Here is a 7,899-nt window from a genome sequence, read left to right on the forward strand (position 1 = left end):
GTGTGTCTAGGAACACATCTTCAGACCTCCTAAGTTGTGTCTCCACCCTTTTAACATCCATTAAACTTACAATCATGACCTGCAGTCGTTGCTGGTGGGTTAAGCGTGACTGAAAATGCAACAAGAGTAAAGTAGTGAATGAGGAACTGCTGTAACTACAAACTAGTGTGAAGGAGTCCAGTGTGTCTCTGCATCCTCCCAATTCCACCCAGAACCTCTCCTCACAAAGAGGAATCCATGAGAGGATCCCCGTACGGATGCCACGCTAGCTGTAGGAGATGTATGACATTTCACTTTTCGTTCCTTTTTTTTTTTTTTCCTGTTGAGTTCTTGACTGAATCAGTCAAACACGAATCAGCAATAACACTTAGCGTCGCTCATGTGGAGGAGAGCAGGACTTCTTGCTCCTTCTCTTCATTCCTTCCCCCTTTCTTTTCCGGGCTCACGTGCAATCGTTCTTGCTGATTATCTATGCTGAGGCACAACTAGTTTTATGAATGCCATTTCTTTAAATGTTTTATAATCACAATCCAAAGAAGGTAAGCTTTAGTTTTTTTGGGGGTTTTTTTGGTTCTGTTTAGTTTTTTTCACTTGTCAAAAAATAGTTTGGCAAAATGTATTCTCAAGTTTTAACCCATGCCCATTATTTTTTAATAATGTAATAACAATCTCCTAATTTGATCTGTAGAATCAGACTGCTAAGATTGTTTTAAAACCACTTGGAATGTGGTAAAGGTTTGACCTTCCCTAAATTTTTTACTCGACAAATCTGAAGAAATCCCTACTGTGCAGCTACAAGAGGAATGAATTTTAGATTGGAAGCTGAATGTTGGGGGAGAACTGGATTCAAACAATGTGGACAGTGCAGGTTTGTGTGTTTTCTATTGGATTGTTATTGCAGTTCAAACCATTTAATGGGTCCTTCCATCCCTAAGCACTTGTTAGTGTGTTTGTGTGTTAATGCTGTCGATATCATTTCCTGAACCGATGAGTTACTGCCCTCTGGAGGTTTGTACTAGTCACTGCACCCCAGCAGTCACTATGACGATGGTCTTGTGTTTTGTGCTCCGACTAGACTCTCATGAAACATTATGTTCTACCTCATTGTGTGTTCACCTGCCACTCAGACATCTGTCTCCCAATCAGATGCAGGATTGAAAGAGCCCGTTATGTTTGAAACTGAAGACCCCCGAGGTGTTTTGGGGGGTTATTTCTGTGTTCATGTGAGGGAGATGTGACTGATTATCATGTAATTTCCATTCAGTTTGATCGCGTCATTTTGATGCACAAAAACAGCTGCGAAACAAGAACACGACTGTCTTCAGGTTTTTTCTGACATTTATCAACAAAACTGGGATGAACCTGATCATTTCAATTCCCCAAAAAAGCCCCCCCCCCCCCCCCCCCCCCCCCCCCCCCCCGCTCCTTTTTTATGTAATGATTTCTGAAGTGCAATTGTTTTAATCCTCATGTGCATGGAGTTGAATTATCTCTGCTGTTAATTGCCTGCATCTGGGAACAGTGCTAGCTTTAGCCTTGTGTAGTGCTTCCTTGCCTAGGCTGAGTGATTTTGAACATGGCGTGCTTGTTTGCATGTTATTGCCCTGCAAAGCACTGCTGTTTCAGATGTCTGAAATGCCCAGCAAGCCAAACCCCCCAAGTCCCATCCTCATCTTTGCCAGATGTGCCAAAACACATCCTCTCCTTAAGGAACTTTATTTTGCTTGGGTTGTCTTAAGTTAAAATGCCTTTTTTCTGTTCATGGGTCTTAATTTGAAGGAAAGGGACGATAAAAAAGGGTTGTTTGGACATTTGGCTCTATGGTGCCCTTAGATGCAGCTTCACCTTTTTTATTTATTTTTTGCCATGACTTCTCTTTTCACTCGTCACAGGTGTTTGCAACACAGTGTAGTTCCACAATCGTTTCTTAGCTTTTCACATGTAAAAGCAGTATATTCTGTGTATATGTACTGTGGATGTCAGTTGTCGTGTTGCATCTTCCATGTCTTGCTCACGTGCTTGTTTAAAACGAGGATGAATGATTAATGTATATAAAAGTCAGTTCAGTCTGCAGTGAAAATCCCACACACTCATTCTCCCCACCATGCTGGACACCCTCACAACTGCTGCTCCTGGTCCCGAGTGAGTCCTTGTGTGCGCTTTAGCCTTAAACATTTCAGGACACAGAGCTTCAGTCGGCAGCTCTTTGGCCTTTTCGAGCTCATGCTCCTCCTCCTCCTCCTCCTCCTTCTCCTGCTGGACTGGATTGAGGAGGGGGAGGACAAAAGAAGAGAGGAGTGCAGCTACAGTTCACACTCGTGTCCGGCCTGTCTGCTGTCATCCCTGTTCTGTGTGGCTCACGATGAGCGGTGTATCCGTTTGCTGTAATTTGCTGTGAGCCGAGCAGCACCTTTTTGCTGTTTTACTGGTAATGTGTTCATGTCATTAATATGAGTGCCCCTTGACCAAGGTTACCAGCAGCCATGTTGGTACAGTATAGTGTAATGGATAGAAAAAATCCCCTCAGTGTCTGGTGTTATTTGCATGTGATCAGGGCAGGAAATGAACACAATGTGTGATTAATAAGCCAAACAATCCACATGAGGTCCACCTCCATTCAAAAGAGGCTAAATGAGGTGGTTAAAAATGTGTACTTGGGGAGCCACTGTTGCTGATGGGACAAAGTTCATTTCCTGCCCCGAATGGGATAACTGTGGGCTTTGTTTTCTTACAGTATAATGCACTTTAATCCATCCACCTCTCCTCAAGATAGTTATTGAAATTATATATATATATAGATGTGCAAATGTGTATACACTCAATGCAGGGTTTTAGTCTCTTTAAAGTAGTACTTCTATGTGATGTCACATTCAACACAATGCTATTTTTGTTAAAGTCTAAGGGTACAGCTATTTATTTTTTTCTTTTCAAAACCAAAAAAAGTTACATGGTGTGGAAGGGTCTCAGGAGTGTATCAAAAGCCACATTTATTTAAAAAAAGAAATAAAAAAAAAATGGAAGCACCAAAATTTCCGTTCTTTAAGTCAGAATTGATTCTATGCAACATTTTTTCCCCCTTTTTTTTTTTAGTTTTTGGTGTTCTGGCTTCCTTTGATTGTTGTCCGGTGGGACAGGGCAGTTACATTTAAGCAGATTCCTCAACAGTGTCCCCATTCAGCGATTCTGTTTCCACACCCTTGTGGTGCTACATAACAAAGGACCTCTCTTATATAGGTGAACTACAGTAAGAGGACCACCCATTCGTCATGTGACTGCCCTCACACAGAGAAAGCCACATCCAGACTTTTGGTGCATGTTGAGCCCTTCTGTCAGTTTGCTGCTCGGTGGCTCAAAGACGTCAGTTGGTGTATGAAATCTAAACCGATTATCAACCATGAGTCAAATCAAAAACGCTTCGATTGGAAGCTGCTGGATGATGTGATCACACTGTACTATTGATGTTGTATAAATGGAGAGAAAGACTTATTTTAAATCTTGTAAATAAACTGTACAAAGGTGAAAGCAAGATAAATATAAGAAACTGTCTGAGATGTAGAGAGAAATCAATCTGTATATTGTTGAATAAATATTGTGCCGTAAAGTATGTGTGTGTTGGTCTACTTAAACTCGTCGTCATCGTAGAACTGCTTTCTAAACAAAGAAACTTACTAGACTAAGATTGATAGTTGTATTTTACTGAGTTACTTTTATTATGGAAGAAGTCCACGGTGGGATTCTCGAGTTAGAAAGTTCAGAGCAGAGATATTGGTTGAAAAAAAAAAAAAAATCAATACTGAACCGCAACCTGCACATTTCTATCAAATCAAGACATATGAGGCTGCAGACGTTTAAAATGTTGATTGACTTGTGATACAACTTTTGCTCACTTGGTGGCACTGAAGTTGTGTTTGGAGTGGGTTATTAGGGCCCGAAGCACTGACAAGTGTGTAGGACCCTATTGGAACCCAAATGGTTATTTATTTTTTTCATCCTCCACTTCAAACGCGATTTTGAGGGCCTGAACGTCCCTGAAAACTCAGCAAAATTTGCATGGTCATCGGGTCCCGCGGAAAATTAATATTTTGATATTTTGGCATTTACATGAACGAAGTTTGCACATTAGCTCGACGGCACCCCCTATTGATTTTTATGAATAGGTTTTTTTGCCTACATACATGAATTTTTTTTACATGTTAGAGCAGGCCGAGACCTACAAAAAAGTCAGTGGAAGTCATTGTCTAATTTCAACAGGAAGTCCGCTACGATTTTTTGAATGTCTAAAAAGTCTGTATTTTCACCGTTTATAGGGTACCTGTTTGATAGCATCTGCCCGAGAGCGTTTATCTGATCAATTCAAGTTTGGTGTCAAATGAAAGTAGACAAGTTGAAGAATAAAAGTTGTGCTCAAATCACGAGGTTTCAAAATAAGGCGTGGCTGTGGCGTGATGTCAACGTTTATGTCGTTTTTGGCATCGCGCCAATGACAGTATAACTCTACTATGCAGTGTTCAATCATCACCAAAAAAATCACGCATGACAAAGAGCCCGCCCTGAACACATCCATTGTTGAATTTCTTTAATTAGTCACAGCGCCACCTGTTGACAACAGGAAGTCACTCCGTCTGAGCACTGTTTCCTTTGCACTAGCCATTGTTACACAGTTGCTTGTATCTCCCTCAGAATCGCTGTTGACCATCTAAAGATCTTGACCATACGACCTTTACAAGCACAAAGGCCTGCGTGAAAAGCTGTTTCCTTACGGACGCGTTGTTCGCCATCAAACAGGAAGTCGTTTTTTTCACGGGCTTAACATAGTCGTACAGACCCGAAACTTCATACATATAATCCTGGTACTAAAGTCAAACATCTTATATCATTTCAGTAAGTGGGTGTGGCTTAATTGCTCAGTGGCACCCCCTTCAAATTTTCAAAATGGCCTCACCATAGAGGGTTTTTTCACGTACATTCATGAACATTGCTACGCATATTAAGCTTGTCAGGATAGACAAAAAATCTTCTTGCAGCTAAAAACCCAACAGGAAGTCCACAAATTACAGTTGAGAGATATCATGTGTTCAGCGCGAACTCAGTGTCAGCGTGATCTAGATGAGTACAACATATCCCGTTGTGCTCTGCATGTTATTTCGTCAAAGGGCGCGGCCGTGGCGTGCGTATTAACTTTTTTGTGTGTTTTGGCAACTTGCCAAAAAAGCAAATGCTTGTACCTCAGCTATGCAATGTTCAATCATATTACAATTTCTCATGCATGATACGGGACCCGCCCTGAACACATCCATGTTTGACATTTTTCAATAAGTCACAGCGCCACCTGTTGACAACAGGAAGTTACTTCTACTCAATTAGCATTAGCCATTGCTACACGGTAGCTCAATTCCCCATCAAAATTGGTGTGGACCATGCTAACACCTTGGCCATACAAGACTTTCAAGCTCAAATGCCTACGTCCAACGCTGTCGCCATACAGACACGCTGTCGCCATCAAACAGGAAGTCGTTTTTTCACGGGCTTAACATAGTCGTACAGACCCGAAACTTCATACATATAATCCTGGTGGTAAAGTTAAACATTTGATACCGTTTAAGTGAATGGGCGTGGCTTAATGGCTCAGTGGCGCCCCCTACAATATTTCAAACATTCAGCCCCCGCAGCACGTTGAACTTTATTGAGTCATACATAAACACTAATAAGTGTACAAGGTGTTTTTGCTCGATAGTAGGCTATGTAGTTTTAACAATCAAATATTTTTAGATTAGGAAAAAATGAAGGACAGCTTTTGTTTTGTTTAAAAGTTGTGTTCTCTAAACTCATGGATAAGATGCAAAAGCTCAAAATATTTAAACATCTACCAAGATCTAACAAGACTCAGTCCATCAGCTAATGCAGATCAAGTGTAATGTCAGATACATAAAGGGAATTATAGTTTTATTTGATTTATTGTACTGTCCAGAACCAAATTCCTTCCTACAAATACATTTCTAGCCTATATATACATATATGTTTTGTTTGTTTTTTATGATCAGATTAATGATTTAAAACTAAACTACAGCTGTGCTAGCAAGTCTGTAATGCTGTTCAGTCAAAATTTTGCATGTGGTATTTAACTGCAATTCCACATGCCGCCAAAAGGTGGTGTCCTCCTTTGTTTATTTGTATTTGACTAGTAATAGCTTTTTTTGCATGGCGAGTTTAATATTAACAGTCTGATGGCAAGTTGACAATAGAGGTCAAAAACATGAGAAATAAATAATAACAGCAGGAAGGTTTTTTCTTCCATTATGCATTTTAAGGAATAATATTCTAAATGTTGTGGGAAAAAAGTCATAAAATCGAGAAAAAAACTTGAACTGTTGAGAATAAACTGAAATACAATTTCAAGAATAAAGTTGCAGTCATCTTCATTCTTGACATTTGAACTTTTTCCACAAGGAAATAAAAAATCTTCTTCCACCATTGTTTCTTTCTCATGTCTGGTCCTAATCCACTTCCATGCTACATACTCACATTCTAACCTTTTTACTATTTCATTTTTTTGTATTACAGATAGCCAACATGATTTAACTCACAGTGACGAAGTGCTGAAATATAGTCAACACTAACTTCTCAGCGATGAGGTGGTGCAAGTTGTGTGCTGTCGCTCTGTGTTTAATGATAATGTTTAAGTAGTAGACTAAATAACGCTCTTCAGAGACATTCATTGTTCTTGTAAGTTTTACAGTATGATATGGTAATAATGGGGAAATTCAAGAAACTCCAACCACTTGTCTGTTTGTTGACATTAAGATATTAAACACATCTGGAGGGTCTGCTAAGCTAAGCTAACTCTGCTAGCTCTTTCCAAACTATGCCAAACAGCAGAGAGCTAAACGCTAACTGACAACATGCTTCCATTTGGTAATTGGCACAAAACAAAATTATTTTGGTGTTGATGGGATTTTCATGACAAGTTTTACATGATTATGGTTCTAGGTTGAAGGTCACAGCATCACCAAACCATCTACTCGTGATGGGGATTATAAATATCAATCTTGATTAGCTGCCAAATTAATAACCCCCTAAATATACTTTTGGTTTCTGTAGGCTACTTGAGCTTTTATTGTAACCTATCACAACTTTTCTCAGGAGATACCAACAGGGACAACAATGTCAACTTTAAAATTAAATGTGTTCTTTGTAGTCACTTTACGCTCACAGAGTGAAATGGTAGAACTGTTAATCCCTTCCTGCTTTTCTGTACAGCTCCAGACAATATAATACTCATAAACTATTATAGGTTTAGTCAATGATAACTACAATCCTCATTAATTGTAGTTGTTTATGGCTGACCATTGCCCCTTTCAGTAACAAGATCCCTTGTGCTGTTTGTCAAAGCACTTTGTAAAGCTGTGTTTTTAAAAGGTGCTATATAAAGTTATTATTATTATTTTGATTGTGTAAAACACTTCAGGTGTCGCCTGGCAACATTCGCATCAACGCCTGGTGAAAGACATGAAACAAAGCACCTGAACACCGTAAATAGTATTTTTTAAAGCAAGACACAGGAAACGGACTCATGTTCCTGAATTTGATCTCAGGTAAAGGAAGATCTGGACGCCAAAGTCATTGAAAAATATTACCTCATATAGATTTCTTTCTGTGATTTCTGTGTGATGTGATTGAGCTTTCCTTTTTTTCCCCTTTGGCTCTGAAAAGTGACTGAAATGCATAAAGGGATGTATGTGGATGGTCGTGGACACTCTTAGATTGGGTGAGTACTTCAGTCTGTTCAGATTCACATTTGTTTGGTGGTAATGTGAGGCCACAGATTGTCTTTTATGGAAGAAGCACGAGATCTTTGTTGTGTCATGTGGAGGAGGTTAATGTTGTTTAGAGAGGGTTGGC

The 7,899-nt window shown here is 39.7% G+C and overlaps 1 protein-coding gene across 4 annotated transcripts in view; it reads left to right on the top strand.

Annotated features, from left to right (window-relative positions):
* The window catches only part of LOC132987300 (hyccin 2-like), a 43,459-nt gene extending 39,855 nt beyond the window's left edge, over nt 1-3,604 (top strand). For all 4 annotated transcript variants that reach the window (XM_061054276.1, XM_061054278.1, XM_061054279.1 and 1 more), the window contains one exon: nt 11-3,604. The gene's annotated coding sequence lies outside the window, so the exon portion shown is untranslated. The remainder of the gene's footprint in view (nt 1-10) is intronic.
* The last annotated feature ends 4,295 nt before the right edge of the window (nt 3,605-7,899 follow it).

The sequence above is a fragment of the Labrus mixtus genome, chromosome 13 (assembly GCF_963584025.1).
Source record: "Labrus mixtus chromosome 13, fLabMix1.1, whole genome shotgun sequence".
Lineage (NCBI taxonomy): Eukaryota > Metazoa > Chordata > Actinopteri > Labriformes > Labridae > Labrus > Labrus mixtus.